The 21,751-nt window shown below is 45.1% G+C and overlaps 1 protein-coding gene across 4 annotated transcripts in view; it reads left to right on the top strand.

Annotated features, from left to right (window-relative positions):
• The window catches only part of DENND1B (DENN domain containing 1B), a 353,166-nt gene that overhangs the window by 262,214 nt on the left and 69,201 nt on the right, over positions 1-21,751 (top strand). The gene's annotated exons all lie outside the window — the stretch shown is intronic.

Below are 21,751 nucleotides of genomic sequence, written 5' to 3'. Positions count from 1 at the left end.
AAGCTGAGCTGGGTGACGAGCAAATGTATCATGGAGGGGGGGGGGGGGGAATTCCTCTTCCTACATCTGTTAACCCTGTGTGTGAGAAAGCTCTCTCTGGCTTAACTGCAGCTGCTTGCATCTCTCTGAATGAGCTGTCTGCAGGAGATCAGAGGAAATGTATCTTGCTGGTAAATGTGTGTGAAACCATCAGGCTTTTCATATAATTCTCTATTCTCAAATGCAAAGAATAGCAATATTGCACATATTGAAGCACAGACACCACCCCTTCACCAGTGAATTGTTCCAATACAGCTACAACCAGGGGCGGACTGACCATTAGGGCACTTGGACACGGACCGAGGGCCCGTGGTCAGGGGGGGGGGGGGCGCCACTCGCCAGAGAACCCTGAGCAGGAGGGGAGACAGCCAGTGAAGGAGGGCGATGGGCATAGCAGCGGAAAAGGGGGGAAGTTCCCCCCTCCCTTCTCTCACCTTGGGGCCCCCCTTCCTGGCTCTCCCCTCCGTAATCTGCAAAGTGTCGCACAGCTGGAAGCGGCTGACATCGGGCGGAGACTTACCGCTGTTCAGCCACCGGAGGGAGCGCTGATCTGTGTGCCGCTAGTGTGGGCTTGAGAAGCCCAGACTAGCGGCACACAGATCAGCGCTCCCTCCGGTGGCTGAACAGCGGTAGGTCTCCGCCCACTGTCAGCCGCTTTCAGCTGTGCGACACTTTGCAGATTACGGAGGGGAGAGCCAGGAAGGGGGGCCCCAAGGTGAGAGTTCTCCGCTGCTATGCCCATCGCCCTCCTTCACTGGCTGTCTCCCCTCCTGGAGACACCTACAAGCCTGGCTGCATATACTGGGGGCACTTACAGACCTGGCTATACTGAGGAGACCTATACACCTGGCTGCATATACTGGGGAGACCTATACACCTGGCTGCATATACTGGGGGCACCTATACACCTGGCTACATATACTGGGGAGACCTATACATCTGGCTGCATATACTGGGGGCACCTATACACCTGGCTGCATATACTGGGGGCACCTATACACCTGGCTGCATATACTGGGGGCACCTATACACCTGGCTGCATATACTGGGGGCACCTATACACCTGGCTGCATATACTGGGGGCACCTATACACCTGGCTACATATACTGGGGAGACCTATACACCTGGCTGCATATACTGGGGAGACCTATACACCTGGCTGCATATACTGGGGAGACCTATACACCTGGCTGCATATACTGGGGGCACCTATACACCTGGCTGCATATACTGGGGAGACCTATACACCTGGCTGCATATACTGGGGGCACCTATACACGTGGCTGCATATACTGGGGAGACCTATACACCTGGCTACATATACTGGGGAGACCTATACACCTGGCTGCATGTACTGGGTGCACCTATACACCTGGCTGCATATACTGGGGGCACCTATACACCTGGCTGCATATACTGGGGAGACCTATACACCTGGCTGCATATACTGGGGGCACTTATACACCTGACTACATATACTGGGGGCACTTATAGACCTAGCTACATATACTGGGGGCACCTATAGACCTGGCTGTATATACTGGGGGCACCTATAGACCTGGCTATCTGTACTGGGGACACCTATAGGCCTGGCTACCTATTCTGTAGACACCTGTAGACCTGGCTACCTATACTGGGTACACCTATAGACCTGGCTATCTTAACTGGGGACATCTATAGACCTGGCTATCTTAAATGGGGACATCTATAGACCTGGTTATCTATTCTGGGGACACCTGTAGATTAGGATACTTATACTGGGGACACCTGTAGACCTGGATACCTGCACTGGAAAAACCTATAGACCTGGATACTTCCACTGGGGATAGCTTTTGACCTGGTTATCTATACTGGGGGCACCTATTTTGGGGGAACTGCTGCCAGATTAACTATTTTGGGGGAACTGCTGCTGCCAGATTAAGTGTATTTTGAGAAACAGCTGCCAGATTATGTGTATTTTTGGGGAACAGCTGCCAGATTGTGTATAATGGGGGAACTGCTGCTTCCAGATTCTGTGTATTTTGGGGGAACCACTGCTGCTACATGTATTTTTGGTGATCCGCTGCCAGATTACGCATATTTTAGGGAGCCGCTGCCAAATTATGTGTATTTGGGGGAACCACTGCTGTCAGATAACGTCTATTTTGGTGGAACGACTGCCATATTATCTGTATTTTGGAGGAACCTCTGCCAAATTGCATGGATTTTTGGTGAAATGCTGTCAGATTACATGTACTTTGGAGGGAAACACTATGGCAGAGTTCACATTCTGTTGCGTGACCACACCCATTTTTTGGCACGCCGCAGGGGGTTTTGTCAGTGTACAATATCACAATTGTCAGTAAATTATTATATCTTAGTCTGTAAAAATATAACGTGAAAGGTGGGAAACACTGGTATGGGGGCCCCATAATCTCCTATTGCCCGGGGGCCCCATGAGTTGTCAGTCCGCCCCTGGCTACAACCTATACACAACGCATTACAGCTTTTGCCTCTGATATTTCACACGGAAAGTAGGAAAATGTTTACAAAGCTACTTAGACATTATTAGTACATTGTCATTTTAGAAGACTTAGTTTGATAATGTTCCTTTAATTAACTGATAGCCAGTAGTTTTCACTGGGTTACTTTTTTTCTCTACCCAGATTAGCAGAGATTTGCATGTTAGAAGAATGTTTGTACTGCACTAGCTGGCACTGTGTGGGTGCAGTTGAGGTGGCATTGCTGGAGGATTGCAAACTTTAATTTTTAGCTTGACTACAATGCCCAGGACTGGCAGTTCCAGGGCAAAGTGAACAAAGCCAGGATGTCAGTGCTAGATATGTACACCAGTGTCTAAGTCTGCCACTTGACACTCAGTAAAAAAAGAAAAAAAGACAATACTGTATTTTACTATATTTAATTACATTATCATTTTTAAGGATTTGCAAAAAGGACCCCTTTAAGCATTCCAAGCCCCTCGCATTTTTCTTTGTGAACGTGGTGTATACATTTTCAAGATTCTTTCTCTAGTGTATAGGCAATACAAGGTTTAGTGTTACAGCTTCTACCATTTTAATAACATCTTGTTCAAAGCAAGTATTCAGTTTATATTTATAGACACATTCAAGGTCTCTTTCCTACTCCCAGGAAAAAGAAATATTTAAAAACTTTTTTTTTTTCATCAGACAACTTTTCTGGTCCAAGATGCTAATGGTGCTGTTAGCTTGTTTTTCTGAGCTTGGCAGCCCAGAATCCCCTTGTAAGTCTCCCTGCTCAGCCTAACAACAGAAAATGGGACAAATCTGGATTTCACCCTAGACCTCTTAGCAAAGTACTTCTGGAGTATTTTTATACATTAAAACATACATTTTATTGAGAAGATGAAATCCATTCCTTCCAAGTGATTTTACAAAATGCACTGCAGCAAGCTTTTTCCTGTGTGTCACACATTGTGCACTGCTGAATACAGGGATGTCAAACTCAATAATGTAAGGGACCAAAATCTAAAACATAGTCTAATTTGGTGGCCAAATTGTATATAAAGATTTAACATTTATTGTCTCAAACTAAGTGGCGTAACTATAGTGTCCATGGGGTGCCCACTCCTCCCTTTCTGCAGGTAGTGCAGTGGAGAAGTTTGATATTCACCTACTCCAGTAAGGGCCGGTTCACACGGACGGCAGGCGGCGTTGGGGTGGCCAGGAAGTCGCGTCGTCCTGCGACGTCCCGTTCGGTGGCGGCGGTACAGAGATCGTCGCGATCGGCGTTTCTCGTCCCCGCAGGGGGACATATAGCCGCGCCGGCTAGCCGTCCCTGGACGTTGCATGCGGCTTCTAGGGACGGCCGAAACGATGCGTTAAATCGGGATCAGAACGCCGCGTTTATGCAATCGACGGTAATCGACGGTAACCGCGCAATGCTAAACGCTCCTATTCACTTGAATGGGAGAGTTTAGCCGATGGGTCCCGAACGCTTGACGGTAGACGCCGCCAAGCGTCCGTGTGAACCGGCCCTAATGCTCCCGGACTCCTTTGATCTTACTGCCAGCCTGTGCTCTATGCTGTATACCTCTGGCTCTGAGCGCATGTCACATAATCGAAGCTGGGAAGAATAGGAGAGACAAGACGCTTCGCTGGAGATGGTAAATTTTAAAGTGCTCTGCTGCACTTCTCAGCAATGTGGGGAGAGGGTGTCGGAAGGTAGGTGGTATAAAGGGTGCTTTACCATCCACATGGGGGAATTTGATCCCAGGAGGAGGCCCCATGCTCATTTCACTGGGGCGTGCCATTGGTTGTTGCTGCACTCCAGCTGAAACTGACAATGTTTCAGCCAGAAACTCTGTCACCAGTGTGCTCCTCTGGATGGGTATGCAGTGTGCTGTTGTTCTTTTACTCCTTACAATGATGCACATTTGACGCTCTGGAGGGCCGCATAAAATGGCAAGGAGGGCCGCATTCAGCCCGCAGGCCTTGTTTTGGAAACCTGTGGTTTATTGCTTCAGCTAGTGAGCCGACTCAACCAGTGTGTCTACAAAGCATTCAGACCCAGTCTAGTTACGGAAAGATCACTTTTGAAGACCTCCCTTTAATTTTCTCTAAGCAAGTAAGCAAGATGACTTTGTACTCTGTTAAGAATGTCAGTGCTACATGAATGCATTATAATAAAAATGAACAGTTGGACATGTAGAGAAACGCGTGCTGGCTGCTAGAAGTCCTATAGGTAGAGATATTAATACTAAGGAGTACTGTATACTGTATGCCAAGCTGTATATTGTAGAAAGAATGCAAAATGTATTGGGTAATGGGTGCACCTGGAGAACCAGCTACAGACTGTATTGAAAAAAAACAAGGTGGCACCTGACATAGGTTATTATTTGCTGGTGTAATTTGTCTATGTTAGTATCCTCTTCCTCTAACACAGCTCTGGCCTGCCGCACCTTTTTCCAGTTCTTGGCCAGACACTAGACCCTAGTCCATGCTGGAAGCCACCTAACCCTGTAGTTGTCTGTTTTACATATAACATGAGAGTAACGTTAAATTACAAAGTGTCTTGTGTATCAAAGGTATGTGTTAATTATTTTTTCAGGAGAATCTTGATTTCCCTGAAATATGGATGCTCTTATAGTCCCATGGCCTTAAGGGATTTACTGTAAACTTGCTAAATGAACTAGGGAACAGATTGTGTGTGTTTGTGTTATTTTTATTCATTAGAGACTATTTATTTTACTTTTTAAGTGTGTTTTGATTAGGTAAACATAAGTTATTAAACAAAAAAGTAATATTTAGCATTTTCAGACAGCAGATAGCAAGAGCTTTTGTGAAGCATACAGAACTATTGCTGCTCGGAGATCATATTCCTCTGTAGGGATATACCACTCCTTGAAAAAATAAAAGGGATCCCTGCCTTGACACAAAAAGTGAGCAGATTCAGATGGCATCTTTAACACAGAATTTTTTTTGCAGTTATAGTTATCTGTGGATGATGGCAAGGCCTAAGATCCAGCAATCTGATGGTGGGATCCATACAGTAATCTATAGCATCATACACAAACCATGAGGATGTCCACACAGTAGCCTAGTGGAAACCACTCTCGCCTCGCTGCACTAGGGTCCCTGGTTCAGATCTGTGCCAGGACTCAGTCTGCATGGAGTTTTCATGTTCTACTTGTGTTCATGTGGATTTGTTCTGGGTAGTCCAGTTTCCTCCCACCCTCTTAAAGGATACCCAAAGTGACATGTGACATGATGAGATAGACATTTGTATGTACAGTGCCTGGCACACAAATAACTATGCTGTGTTCCTTTCTCTCTGCCTGAAAGAGTTAAACATCATGTATGTAAGTGGCAGCTCCTGTCTGAGTTAGGAATGGGTCAGACTAGAGTGTGACCCTTACTGATAAGAAATTACAACTATAAAACACTTTCCTAGCAGAAAATGGCTTTGGAGAGCAGGAAATAGATAAAAAGGGTCAATAGTTGATAGATTTTAGCTCTGGCATACTTAAGTGAATGTGTCTATCACGCTGATACGTGAATAGGGCTAGTGTAACAAGTGCAAGTCACAGTTCTAGTGAGAAGAGGGTAATCAGAGACATCACAGCTGACACCAAATCAGACACGCTTCCTCAGCCTATAAAGACAGCTCTGAGCTGCGCGCGTCCTGCCAGAAACAACACGATGACCCACATCTACAGGGGAGCCCGGGATGCCATCATGCTGATTCAAATCTACCTCTTTGCGATTGATCAAAGAGGAAGCTTCCTTCAGCTTCTCTACACTATCAGAACAGCCTCCAGAGACCATACCAGATAAGTGTGTTACATTACCCCCCTCCCCCCCCCCTCCCTCGAGGGGTGGACTCCGGACACTCCCCACCTGGCTTACCATGATGTTGACAATGGAATTCCTGAATTAATTCATCGGCAAGAATTTGCCGTGCAGAGACCCAACTCCTCTCCTCTGGACCGTAACCCTTCCAATCCACTAAGTATTGTAAGGAATTAAGGATCTTCCAAGAGTCGAGAAGTCTCTCCACTTCATACTCAGGCTCTCCATCCACCTCGACAGGAGGTGGAGGAACTGAAGTCAAAATTATGTTAGCAGCAGGTTTCAAGAGAGAGACATGAAAGAATCAACTCCTTTGATGGACTGAGGTAAGGTCACCCGATATACTACATCATTAATTTTTTTCCTGAATAGGATAAGGTTCAATAAACGTGGGTCCCAACTTAGCTGAAGACTGATGCAAAGGGATATTACGATGGGATACCCAAACAAGGTCTCCAGGAGAGAACTTGCACTCGGGTGAACGTCGGGTGTCAGCATAGAATTTTTGACGAGATACTGCATTCCGTAAATTCTGTTGCACTTGAGGCCAGATGCGTTGAACATGAGAACTCCATTCCTCCAGAGCTGGAAAAGAAGAGGATGAGGATGGGAAACAAGTAAATTTCGGATTCTGGCCAGACACAACCCAAAAAGGAGACATTTTCATAGAAGAACTAGGAAGATTGTTGAAAGCAAATTCAGCGAAAGGCAAAAAGTCAAGCCATGATTCCTGACAATCTAACACAAAACAACGGAGGTATTGTTCTAAGGATTGATTAGTTCTTTCAGTTTGCCCATTAGTTTCTGGATGGTAAACAGAAAAATAAGACAAGGAAATTCCCAACATGGCACTGAAAGCACGCCAGAAGCAAGAGACAAACTGGACTCCTCGGTCGGACACAATATTTTCTGGAATCCCATGTAACCGGAACACGTGAACCACAAATAATTTGGCCAATTCCTTAGCAAAGGGTAACCCAGTGAGAGGTAAAAAATGAGCCATCTCACTGAAGCGATCTATGATAACCCAAATTACCACCAGAGGAAGGTAAATCCACCACAAAATTTATCGACAAATGGGACCAAGGTCTGGATGGAATGGGTAGAGGCATGAGGTCGCCTCGAGGAGCAATCCAAGAGGACTTATTTTGGGCACAAGTGGCACAGGCAGCCACAAAAGCCTTACAGTCCTTTTTGAGTGAAGGCCACCATACATGGCGAGACACACATTTAATCTTATATCTTATAACCTTCTATCTTAGTCTCACCAGGATGGCCTGCCAATTTAGACTCATGAAACAGCTGAAGTATCTGAAGACGCAGGTGTAAGGGAACATAGTCCACATCAGGTGGTTTTCCAGGAGGACTCTCTTGCTGAAAAGACTGCAAATAACCATACAAATCAGGAAATTCTGTGGTATGAACCGCAGCAAGAACTCGATTTGAAGGCAACATTTTCTCAGGAGTAGTAAGTAGAGCGATTTCAGTTTCAAAGCTTCTGGACATAGTCCTGCCTTGACATTCTTGGAACCCGGTTTATACGTAATTATTTAGTTAAATCGAGAAAAGATTTAACGTGCCTGTCTGGGATTAAGCCTTTTAGCCCCTTCTATATACTCTAGATTTTTGTGATCAGTGTAAACTGTAACAGGATGAACTGCCCCCTCCAACCAATGCCTCCACTCCTTGAAAGTCATCTTTACAGCCAAAAGTTCTCGGTTGCCTATATCATAGTTGCATTTGGCTGATGAAATTTTTTTAGAAAAAAACGCACAGGGATGCATACGTTCGGGATGACCAGAAAATTGAGAGATAACTGCTCCCACTCCGACCTCGAAGGCATCAACCTCAACAAAGAATGTCAAAGTAACATCTGGATGAGTGAGGATAGGAGCAGCACAAAAAGTGGACTTCAGCTCAGAAAAAGCCTTACAAGCCTGTGGGGGCCAATTGACCGGGTCTGCATCTTTTTTTGTTAGATCAGTTATGGGAGCGACCAACGTAGAGAAATTCCTGATGAATTTACGATAGTAGTTGGCGAACCCTAGGAACTGCTGAATAGCCTTGAGTCCCTTTAGGCCAGGCATGGGCAAACTTGGCCCCCCAGCTGTTAAGGAACTACAAGTCCCACAATGCATTGCAGGAGTCTGACAGCCACAGTCATGACTCATCAAGGCAAATGCATTGTGGGATTTGAAGTTCCATAACAGCTGGAGGGCCAAGTTTGCCCATGCCTGCTTTAGGCTGTGGCCAATCTAAGACTGCTGAGAGTTTTTGCTGATCCATAGAAAGTCCTGTGTCAGAAATTATGTATCCAAGAAAAGGTACCTGAGTTACCTCAGAAAGACATTTTTCCAACTTAGCGAACAAAGAATTTTCCCTCAATTTCTGTAACACAAACCTTACATGATCCCGATGTTCTAACAGTGTGCTAGAATAGATAAGAATATCATCTAAGTAAATCAATACAAATCTACCCAACACATCTCTGAAAAGATCATTCACATAGTCCTGGAAGACAGCAGGGGCATTACAAAGACCAAAAGGCAAGGTACTAATAATGCCCATCTTGGGTGTTAAAAGCTGTTTCCATTCATCCCCCTGGCGTATTCTTATCAGGTTGTAAAGCAGAGACTGAGCAAAATGACCCTGTCCCCCACAATACATATAGAGCCCTTCCTGTCTTCTCCTAAGCTTCTCCGTGGGAGAGAGCTTAGAGTGCCCCAGCTGCATAGGCTCTTCAGCAGTTATGGAAGAGGCCCTGCTCTGTCTAGCGGAATTACTTAAAGAGAAATATGTTTTCCCCTGTCGACGGTATCTAATCCGTCTTTCTACCCATATAGCTAAGGAAATAGCATCCTGCAGGGTTTTGGGTTCCGGATGGCTAGCTAGCATATCATTCACAGAATCAGACAAACCAAAAAGAAATTGATCCAAGAGTGCTGCCCCACCCCATTTAACAGAAATGGACCACTTCCTGAACTCTGCAGCGTACTCCTCCGCAGTATGTCGACCCTGACGGAGGTCTCTTAGCTTGCGGGTAGCAGTGGCTGTTATGGCATGGTTCGGCATAAACTGTGGCCACGGCTTTAAAGAAATCCTCTACCGAAGTGAGAGCTTCATGATCTGGGTTTAAGCCATAGGCCCAAGTTTGAGAGTCACCCTGGAGTAAGGTTTTAATCAGGGTGATCTTCTGTGATTCAGTTCCAGAAGATCTAGCCCTAACTTAGAAATATGATAAACAACGGTTCTGGAAATGACTAAAATCAGACCGTAAACCTGAACATTTCTCGGGTAAAGAAATTTTAGGTTCTAGGACAGGTAAATTTGGTGTACTGGGAAGAGGCTGCTGTTTGTTAGCACTAGCGGAAACATTCAATTGAGCAAGTGAGTTTGACAACTGAGTCAACTGAGTCTGCTGCGTGGAAACCTGCTCAGTAAGGTGATTAACAGCTCCTGCTAGCGCCAGGATCTGGTTGCGCAGCACATCCGTTCTTGTATGGGCCTTGATAATATGCTGATACGTGAATAGGGCTAGCGTAACAAGTGCAAGTCACAGTTCTAGTGAGAAAAAGGTAATCAGAAAATACTATCATGTAATGCCAATGGTTTAAACCTTCCGGAAAAAAGATCCAAATTTTTAGATCTATTACGTAAGGAACATGCCTCCATTGCTCTATTCCAGGAGACACACTTCCGCAAAGATAAAATTCCCAGGTTCTCTGACAGGCACTGCCCACTTTCGTTTCATGCCCCTTCCCCCCTGGACAAGACTAAAGGGGTCTCAATCTTAATACATCGTTCTATCCCATTCAAGCTTATCTCTCAGCTGCAGGACCCAGAGGGACGGTTTATTTTCCTACATGGCAAAATAGGAGATAAGGAGATCACGCTGGCATCAATATACGGCCCAAACTCGGGCCAGGCCCACTTTATGAAAAAGATGATTGACGCCTTACTCCCCTTCTACAAAGGGATGCTGATTGTGGGTGGAGACCTGAATCTCCCCCTAAATCCCCTACTAGATACGTCCTCAGGCACTTCTTCTGTTAGATACAGAGACATTAAAAAAGTGAGAGACCAACTGGACAGACTATCCTTGGTAGATATCTGGAGACTGATGCATCCCTTGGAAAAAGACTACTCCTTCTACTCGCCTCCACATAACAGATACTCCAGACTGGATTACATCTTCCTACAGCAGAGGGATGCAGGATCAGCTCTCCAGGCAAATATTGGGGTGCAGACTATAGCAGACCATGCTCCAATCTCTACCACAATCAATCCCCCAATATCTCTTCCAAATTCGTTTGTCTGGAGACTGAACCCCTTCCTTCTAGCTGATAAAAGTAACCTAGGAAAACTAAAACACCTTCTACAAGACTACTTTACACTAAATAAAACAGAGGGCCAATCAGACCTACTCATTTGGGAGGCACACAAACCATTCATACGAGGTCACCTAATCCAGATGGGAGCAAAAGCCAAAAGAGATAGACAGGCTACAATAGACTTACTACATTCACAAATCAGAGCATTGGAATCACAACATAAGATCTCTCTGGTTGGGGAGAGGCTGGAGGAACTTAAGGCCCTACGAGTAAGATTGGCGAAACTCCTATCATATGGAGTCAAACGCAAATTTATGCTGTCCAAAGGCACCTTCTATGAACACGCTAACAAAAGCGGCTCGTTACTTGCTAAAGCACTCAGAGAGAAATATGCCAAAACACATATTTGCTCTATACTAAGCCCCACACAGGAGAAAAAGACACTGATCCCAGATATTGCTGAGGAGTTCCGCAGATATTACAGCAACATATACAACCTCCCGACCCCACCCCTGCCTAGAGATGACCCCCGCAATAGAACCCAAGCGATAGATCAGTTCTTATCAGAGTATGGGCTGAAACCTCTCGTGGAAGAGGAAAAGACACCACTAAATGATGCAATGTCTGAGGAAGAGTTCCATATAGCTGTAGGCTCTCTACGTCCCAACAAAAGCCCGGGGCCCGATGGTTACTCCGCTCAATACTATAAGGTCAACGCAGACATCCTGTGCTCCCACTTCCTAGATGCCTTTAATACAATCACAGCTTCTTCAACCCCTTCCAAGCAATTACTAGAGGCACACATTGCCATAATTCACAAACCAGGAAAAGACCCACTCCAATGTGCTAGCTATCGTCCCATCTCTCTCCTCAATGTAGACATCAAAATCCTTGCCAAGATCCTGGCTAACAGGATCTTACCCATCCTTGAATCCAGAATCCACACGGATCAAGTAGGCTTCATGCCCGGAAGAGAGGTGAGAGATGGGACGATGAGAGCTATAGGTATACACTCATGGATGACTCGGCGGTCGGTGGAGGGTTTTTTCTCTCCACCGACGCCGAGAAGGCCTTCGATAGGATAGCATGGGATTTCCTATCTGCCTCATTGAAACACATGGATGTTGGGAACCAGATGCTAAACTGGATTGGACTCCACCTTCAAGCCTGCTTTGACTGTACGGACTGGGAGACCCTGGCGGCCCCAGACCTGGCCGAGTGGGCGGATAACGTCACCTCATACATCAGTTTCTGTGAGGCCTCCTGCGTCCCAACCAAATCCTTCAAGGTCTACCCGAATAACAAACCGTGGTTCTCCAACAAGCTACGGCTATTGCGGAAACGCAAGGAGGTGGCACACAAGGCGGGAAACCAGGAGGATTTCAGGATGGCGAGGAACGCGCTGAAACAAGAGCTGAGAGCCGCAAAAAAGGAGTTCGCTGAGAGGATGAAGCAGAACCTGCGCTCAAACGACTCAAGAGCCGTATGGCAGGGGCTTAAGGCTGCCACCAACTACAAGCCTCCCCCGCAACATGCAACACCCAGCTCTGAGTTAGCTGAAGTACTAAGCAGATTCTACTACAGGTTTGAGAATCAGGCTGAGCCTGGGGGACACCTACCACCTCCCACTCTCCCTCCAGCCCCCGTGATCAGCGACCCAAGTGAGGACCCACCCACCCTGGAGGTGGGTGAGGCAGACGTTCGGCACCTCCTGTCCACGCTAAATGCCAGGAAAGCCCCAGGCCCCGACGGCGTGTCCCCAGCCTGCCTCAAAACCCGTTCGTGGCAACTTGCCCCATCCTCTCTGCCATCTTCAACAAGTCACTAGCAGAGGGCAGAGTCCCTGCGTGCTTCAAGAGGTCCACCATCATTCCTGTTCCTAAGAAACAAGGCATCTCCGACCTCAACAACTTCAGGCCTGTGGCCCTGACATCTGTCATCATGAAGTCCCTAGAGAGAGTAGTCTTATCCACCCTCAAGCTATCCACCATGCCCCTACTAGACCCTCTCCAGTTCGCCTACAGGGCAAATAGGTCCACTGACGATGCTCTTAACATTTGTCTGGAATTCATCTACAACCATCTTGACAGACAAGATGCGTACGCCAGAGTACTGCTACTAGACTTCAGCTCAGCGTTCAACACTATATGCCCACGCACCCTCCTGAATGTTCTGGCAACGCTTGGGGTCCACCCCACCCTACGCCTATGGATCGCGGACTTTCTCTCTAACAGATCCCAAGTTGTCAGGCTGGGGGACATCTACTCGCGAGAAATGATAACCAACACAGGGACACCCCAGGGCTGCGTCCTGTCCCCGCTGCTGTTCTCCCTCTACACAAATAATTGTAGATCCACGGTTGACTCTGTCAAAGTCATAAAATTTGCCGATGACACCACCATCGTCGGCCTCGTCACCAAGGACAACATCCAGGATTACCAGCAGCAGGTGGAGAGATTATGCCACTGGTGCAAGGAGAACAGTCTGGTGCTCAACGCGGCCAAAACCGTCGAGCTAATAATGGACTTTAGAAAGTCTGCTCCCACCCCACCTCCTATCTACATCGATGGCACCGAGGTGGCCAGAGTGCCATGCGCTCGCCTTCTGGGCACTACCATCTCCAGCGATCTTAGTTGGAGGGCCAACATTACATCAACCCAGCGGAAAGCCCAGCAGAGACTCTTCTTCCTCCGCCAACTGCAGAAGTTTGGCATGGCACAGGAGATCCTAACTTGTTTCTACTCTGCCACCATTGAATCAATCATCTGCTCCGCCATCTTGGTCTGGTATGCGGGAGCCACTGCCAGCGACAGGCACAAACTACAGAGGACCATCAGGTCGGCAGAGAGAATCATTGGGAGACCTCTGCCTCCACTTGACCTTCTGTACAATACAAGACTGTGTGCCAGGGCACTGAGGATCGCAAGTGACCCCTCACACCCGGGCTACTGCTTTTTCACCCCACTTCCATTGGGCCGGAGACTCCGGGCTATCCCCATCAAGACCACCAGACACAAGAACTCTTTCTTCCCTATGGCCGTTAGCCTCCTAAACTCCCTTAATATTCTCCCACCCTCCATCAGTGCCCTACCACCTGCATAGCAACGAACTGGAAAATATCCGGCAACTTTGGTAGACGTCAGCAGCGTTTCCTTGAAAGGCGCATACCGATGTGAATGCATATTTGATTTGATGTTGATTGTTTATCTGTGTATGTAAATATTGTCTTGCTTATTCTGACGCTTTGTCCTGCCTTTCTGTCTATGTACCGCTCAGTATTGTGCCAAACCCAGTTCCGGGCATGACCCAGTCATGCTTGGCGAAATAAAACGATTCTGATTCTGATTCTGATTCTGGATACTTCTGCTCTATTCCAACCCCTCTGCAAAAGTGAAGGTTAATGGATTTCTCTCCAATTCCTTCACACTGGCTAATGGCACACGACAAGGATGCCCACTATCACCCTTGATGTTCATAACTGTTCTAGAACCATTTTTGAACTGGATAAGGTCAGATAGCAACATTCAGGGCGTAAGCACGGGAGACACTGAGCACAGGGTGTCTGCGTTTGCGGATGACCTGTTATTTTTTCTTACCTCCCCTCAAATCTCATTACCTAACTTAATGGGGAAAATGAAACATTTTGATATACTGTCCAACTACAAAATAAACCTATCTAAATCATGGGCGCTTAATATCTCCCTACCTCCCACAATTTTGGAACAAACTCAAGCCACATTTACTTTCCAATGGGCAAAATCCTCTATAAGGTATTTGGGAATCCAGATCCCTACCCACCTATCTAGGCTGTTTGACCTAAATTTCTCCCCAATCTTTAAAACAATCATCTCAGATATTCAAAAATGGCACAACCTCCCCAGACTTTCATGGTTTGGACGTATTGCTTCCATTAAAATGAATGTGCTCCCGCAAGTGCTTTATATTAGCCAGGCCATCCCAATCTATATCCCGGCCAGTGGATTTGCTCCCCTGCAATCAGCCATAAATGGCTTTATTTGGGGAAAACGCCCGGCCAGAATAAAGCACTCGCTGTTAGCTCTTGATAAAATGGAAGGAGGACTGGGATACCCATTAATGCACAAATATCATCAGGCCGCTATACTTAGTAGATTGTTTGAATGGAACACACCAGACTCTAATAAAAAATGGGTCCAGGTAGAACAAGCGTTCTCTACGTTCCCAATCTACAATTGGACCTGGCTTAAATATTCAACATGCAACAAAGTAGTGAAAGCAAACCCCTTGATTGAGGCAACACTTCGAACCCTGCGCCTGTTTACTGATAAAAACAAGTTCACAACTATCCCTGGTCCTCTAACCCCGATTATAGGGAACCCAGATTTTCCACCAGGCACAGATCCCTCATTCCTTAAGCACCTAAAATCTAGAGACATTAGAATAAAAGACGTTTACAAAAGGGATGGCCCCCTGACTCAAGAAGATGTGGATGCCCTGTTGGAGTCTGGGAAGACCCCTCTCTAGGCTTACCTGCAGCTGAGAAGTTATATTGACTCTGTCTCCAGAACATGCAATCCTAGGAGAAAACTCACAGACTTTGAGACTAAGGTCTTCGCTCAGACCTCCCATAGACACACAGTCTCTTGGATGTATGAGGCCCTAATATATCTAAACACACCGGAGACCCCACCCTATCAAAATAAATGGGATGACATGTTGGGTAAAAGCTTGTCAGAGGACCAATGGGATCGCATCTTAACTAATTCCCACAAAGGGTCCATGAGTGTGAGCATCCAGGAACTAAAGTACAAAATTCTGTCCTCTTGGTATAACACTCCTAGAAAACTCCACCGTGCTGGCCTACTAGACAGTGACAAATGCTGGAGGTGTGGAAACATTGGGGGTGACCTGCTACACATTTTCTGGGCATGTCCCAAAATCCAGCAATACTGGAAGGAGGTCCATTTTTGGGCGGAAAGAATCTCCTCCATCTCGGTACCACACACACCCGAAACCTACCTTCTTCATGATGTCCCCATTTCTTTCAAGTCCTACAAGCGAAGTGTCCTCATACACTTAATAAATGCTGCCAAAGCAATCATTCCATGCTTATGGAAAACCCCCGCTCTCCCAACGATCAAGCTATGGTGGAACTTTATTGCTGAGATGGAGGAGATTGTTCTCACAGCTCAGGACAGGTCTGATCGATATGTTAAAACTTGGGCCCTATGGTATGATTTCAAAGACTCCCCAGAGTATAAGAGTGTGTTCCCGGCACCCTGAAACCTCATTGGGTTTTTGCCCTTATCCGTGAGAAATAAGTCGAATTAACGCATGCCTGTATGAAAATTAGCCATAACCAATTTAGAATTGCACTATCTTTATTTTTTAATTTGCTGGTAATACCAAACAGTAAACATGCATTGCTATACCCTATGGATAATGTAAACTACATTTCCCTAGCCCATACTACTGTTTGTACTCTTGTTATAATGTATGCTTATTTCCTGTATGGTTTTGTTCTTAAGCTCAAATAAAAGCTTTGAAAGTGAAAAAAAAAGGTAATCAGAGACAGGCCGAGGTCGTTCACGTGAGCAGATGTCTGAGGTACAAAAGGGCTAGGCAAAATTGTAGTCAAATAACAGGCAGAGTCATACACATAAGTCAGATGTCAGTCGTATTGGAAGGATCAAACAGAATCAAAGTCAGGGGCAGGCCGAGTCGTACACAGAGATCAGATGGCAGTAGAACAGAAGGGTTAGGCAGATTCGTAGTCAAGAGGCAGGCAAAGGTCGGTACACAATACAATATACAATACTACAATAATACAATACTGACTGACTAGAGTACATATATATTGCGCTGATGCGCAATATATGAAATGTATCTCTCAAACTCTCACGAGCTAAGGGCCAAGAACCTGCAAACTGATTAGTATCAAGGCCAACGAGCAAGTGAATACTTTGGCCTTAAGTACCCAAGAGGCAGAGCAAAGGCCCAGCCCCCAGAATTGACAGCACCTCCTGAAAAAAGGTGTCAGCTGATGACATCACAGTGGACACCCCATCAGACACGCCTCCTCAGCCTATAAAGGCAGCTCTGAGCTGCGCGCGTCCTGACAGAAACAACACGCCGACCCACATCTATAGGGGAGCCATTATGCTGATTCACGTCTACAGGGGAGCCGGGGATGTGATTGACCAAAGAGGAAGAGGAAGCTTCCTCCAGCTTCTCCACACTATCAGAACAGCCTCCAGAGACCATACCAGATAAGTTTGATACAGTGTCATTGAGCAAAAACAATAAAACAGTAAAAACTTAAAAAAGTAGATTTGAATATGAAATAAAACTGTGGAATATCTTAAAAAGCCATTTTTAGGAGAAGAAGGATAGATACAATTGTTTATTTCATTAGTTTATTTTCACCTCAGGTGTCCTTTAAGGCATACAGATAGGTTAAAGGAGTAGTGTAGGGGGGTCGAGGGGAAAATGATTTGAACTTACCCGGGGCTTCTAATGGTCCCCCGCAGACATCCTGTGCCCGCGCAGCCACTCACCGATGCTCCGGCCCCGCCTCCGGTTCACTTCTGGAATTTCAGACTTTAAAGTCTGAAAACCACTGCGCCTGCGCGGCCGCGCCCTCGATGCCACTGACGTCACCAGGAGTGTATTGTGCAGGCCCAGTATGCCTGCACAGTACGCTCCTTGTGACATCAGCGGGAGCGAGAACACGGCAATGCAGTTGCAGTGGTTTTCAGACTTTAAAGTCTGAAATTCCAGAAGTGAACCAGAGGCGGGGCCGGAGCATCCGTGAGTGGCTGCGCGGGCACAGGATGTCTGCGGGGGACCATTAGAAGCCCCTGGTAAGTTCAACTCATTTTCCCCCGACCCCCCTACAGTATTCCTTTAACTAATTCTCCCCAAAAATTATTTTGGACTACAATAGGAACATAAGACAACGACTGATATGGTAGGAATTAGATTGTGAGCTCCTCTGAGTGTGAGTTAGTGATATGACTTTGCACTATGAAAAGCAATGTTGAGCATGTCAGCGCTATATAAATAGATAATAATTTTAATGAATCCCTTATTTTTTTAACACAATAAACTACTATAAAATTCTGATTTATCTGAAGGAAAAAACTTCAGCAGGCTTCATTAGGCAGTTTCGTTTATGTTCATTCTATTCTAATCAAATGTGTTCCAGCCAGGTTCCCTTCCTCCTCTCTTCCTCCTATAATTAGTATCTGCCTCCTTGTAGGTAAGGATGCTAATTAGTAGTCCCATTCCCTCCCCACCTGTGAAACTGCCCTTTCCAATTACATGTACAACCACTCTAGAAATTTTAATTGAATACTGCAGGCAGTCGGTGACAGGAGTGTCACAAATTGTTTCAGCACCTTCATAAGATTTACTGCTGTCCTAAGTCTCAGACATTCTTCCAGCAGACACAACAGTTGTCGATTAACTCTGGAATCTTTAAGTACTACATAACAATATATCATGATAAATTATTGTAAAACTAAAATAAACTTACTCTTGGTATATCAAAAGTGGCTTAAAATGTTACGGCTTACAATCTCCAGAACACCTATAAATGTCATAGTCGTTGTACTCTCTCCAGGTTGTTTGAAGTGTGCTCAGCTGTAGGGAAGTTTGAGGTTCTGCTGAAGATCAGTTGCTACACTTATTGCTGTAAATACATATATATGAAGTGTTGAAATGTACTTCAGTACTTTACAGTGTATAGCGAACCATTCAATAAGAAAATGTAGTAACTGTTCAGCCAGTTCCTAACTAGCAGCCAAAAAAAGCACATAGGGCTCATTTACCAAAGACAACATAAAAAGAATTCACTAGCTCACTTGGTAGTTAACCAGTCAGAGGACCCATCACATTTTACTTGAACTACAATTAAAGTACACCTGTCACAAAACGGAGCATAACATGAAAATACATCATCAGAGGTTTTTTGTAGTAAAACCGCATATCAATACGTCAAAATGACCAGTAGTTCTGGAGATTTGGTATGCTGAAATAGTATTCATATGTATTTCACAATATAGGACCCACACTATCTGATAATGAGTGTAAGGTTCACCAATGAAAGGGAACCATAAGAATTGGTACAGGAATGTGCAAATAAACTAAGACAATTCTGTGAATGATAGAAGATGGACATGAAGAAGTGGGGAAAAAAAGTATAGGAAGCGCAGTGGCATAGTGGATAGCACTCTAGTCTTGCGAGAGTCCCCAGTTTGAATCGCAGCCAGGGAACTGTCTGCACTGATTTTGTATGTTCTTCCCATGGTTGGCATGGTTTCCTTCAGGCACTCCAGTTTCCTCCCACATCCTATAAACATACTAACAATAACAACAATAACAATAATATTTCTATAGCGCTTTTCTCCCTGGGGACTCAAAGCGCTGTGACCCTGCATTATGCAGTCTCAAAGGCTAGGGAAAAGAGGTGAGTTTTTAGCCTTTTTTTAAAGCTGTCCAGAGAAGGAGCCTCTCGTACTGATTGTGGAAGTGAGTTCCATAGAGTAGGGGCTGCATAGGAAAAGGCCCGAGCACCAAATGTTAAGTGTATCCTGGGAATAACCAGCTTCATCTTGTTGGCAGAGTGGAAGGTGCGTGGAGGGGCATAAAGTTCCAATAGATCCGCTATGTATTTGGGTCCCATGTGGTGTAGAGCCTTGAATGTCAGCAGGCAGATCTTAAAATTGATTCTCCATTTTACTGGCAACCAGTGAAGAGTTTGCAGTACTGGGGTGATGTGTGAGCTGCGGGGGGCATTGGCTAGGAGTCTGGCTGCAGCATTCTGTACTAGCTGTAAGGGGCGCAGAACCTTATCTGTAGATCCGATTAACAGGGCGTTGCAGTAGTCTAGGCGGGAGGATACAAATGCGTGAACCAGGGCAGGTAGGTCTTCAGCTGGGATAAGGTGTTTTATTTTCGCTATATTTCTTAGATGGAAGAAAGAAGACTTGATGACAGCTGATATCTGCTGTTTGAGTTTTAGATTTCCATCCAGGATCACCCCAAGGTTTCGCACAGAGTCTTTATACTGTACAGTATCTCCCCCAATTGCTAGTTTGAGGTGGTGAGCGTTTTGAACTTTATCCATCATATGTGGACCACCTACCACCAACACCTCTGTTTTGTCAGAGTTCAGCCTCAGCCAGCTGGTGTTCATCCAATTTTGTAAATCCACTAGACACGCATTTATGGATGCTGATGGGTCTTGGGTGCCAGGCTTGAAGGACAGATACAGTTGTGTGTCATCTGCATAACAATGGTATCCTAAACCATAGTTCTGGATTATTTTGCCCAGTGGGAGCATGTAGACTGCAAAGAGTAATGGTGATAGTACAGAACCCTGTGGAACTCCATAGGCAAGTGGCACTGGATTAGAGTAGTGTGTGCCCAGACATACTTGCTGTGTCCTGCCAGATGGGAAGGTCTGAAACCAGCTAAGAACAGTACCCCTTAGGCCACAGTAATTCTTCAGTCGCTGTATTAGTATTTCATGGTCCACAGTATCAAATGCTGCTGACAAGTCAAGAAGAATCTAGTACATTAATTGGCTCCAACCCCCGAAGAAAATGAAATTGTCCCTAGACTGTGATGAACATATGACTTTGGTAGGAATTAGATTGTGAACTCCCATAAACGAAAGTTAGTAATTTGACTATATATCCCTGTCAGAGATATACAAGTACTAAATCATAATAATAATGTCTATAGCTTCACCAGACCTGAATATTGTAAATATTCAATTTTATTTATGAATATGTATTGTCATTAAAACAGATTAACAACACGGAACTGTTGACGCAGTGGAAATGTAAATCAGTTCCCTGTTCCCACCCCTCCTTTCCCTCTCATTTTCCTGTTTTCTTACCTAAAAGAACATTTTGGCCTCAAACTTCTCATAAGCCTTTCTATTGGTCCTTGACTGGTGGCTTTTCTTTTTCTAACCAATACAGATCCACTGTTGAAACCTTATTGATTGCACTTTCTTTTTACTGGATCTCAGCATCCTAAATCCCTAAGTATAATAGACATGTCGTTTTTACAGAACATAGACAATGATTACATTTTTTACATAATTTCTTTCTATTGTCCACAATTTTCTTTAACCCACTAGTAGCTTCAAATTATCTTGTTTGAGAAAAGTGCACTGCTTTTGATCTCAGTTGGCAGAACTCGTGCTGTAAATTATTGGAATGCTTTGACGTCTCTCTGCTAGCAAAAACATATAAAAACTGGAAGCAGAAGTATTCTGTTATTGTCTCACACTGTCGCCTAGTGACAAGTGGCCAAAAATACATATTACAGCAGTACTTATTATTAGCAAGGAAATGTAACAAATAAGAAATTCAAAAAGTGCTAAAATAAATTGGCCTGGAGTACTTGCAAGCCTCTAAAAAAATGAGGCTGCTAAAGGGTTAAATGTAGAGTTCCCACTTGCACATAACTGGAAATCCATGAAATGTGACAAGGACCTGTCAATACATTTCCTAGCTGGTTAGCTAAGGAGAGCTTCACTGAACCCTTGTTCTGTTGAACAGTACAGACGTGTGCACATAGGTCACTGCCCTAGGAAAAGCAACAAGAACTGCAAGATGGAAGTCTGATTACTAGGCTACTGTTCTCTCCACATTCAATTATACTTAATTTGTATTTTAATTTGTATTAGCTTAAAGCTTGATACATTTTCATACTTTACCGTATGCATATCATACTTTATTTCATTTCTTGCATGCATACTTGCATACATAATGTCATTTGGTAATTAAACATGGCATAACATGTGTTCATGAGTTCTACAGTCTGGAGTCATGCACACATGGTGCGTTACTACCAAAACTTCAAACGTGTAAAATTTATTTCCAAACTGCTCGTCTGATCTTAATTGTTAGAGAGGTGTCAGTCAGTGCCGCTGACCCCCCTAAATATGTCACTGCCATTACCCAGCTCTGCTTTTAGGAAAGGCTTCAGGCTCAGAGATATTGGAAGCATGTGATACTGATTGAGTCTAGATAGTGCTGATCCATGCGGAGGTTAGAGGTCACACTTGTCCCCCA

This window comes from Hyperolius riggenbachi, chromosome 6 (genome assembly GCF_040937935.1).
Source record: "Hyperolius riggenbachi isolate aHypRig1 chromosome 6, aHypRig1.pri, whole genome shotgun sequence".
In the NCBI taxonomy this organism is placed as follows: Eukaryota; Metazoa; Chordata; class Amphibia; order Anura; family Hyperoliidae; genus Hyperolius; species Hyperolius riggenbachi.
Note: the sequence above shows the minus strand (reverse complement) of the source record. Positions and strands in the feature narration are given on the sequence as shown.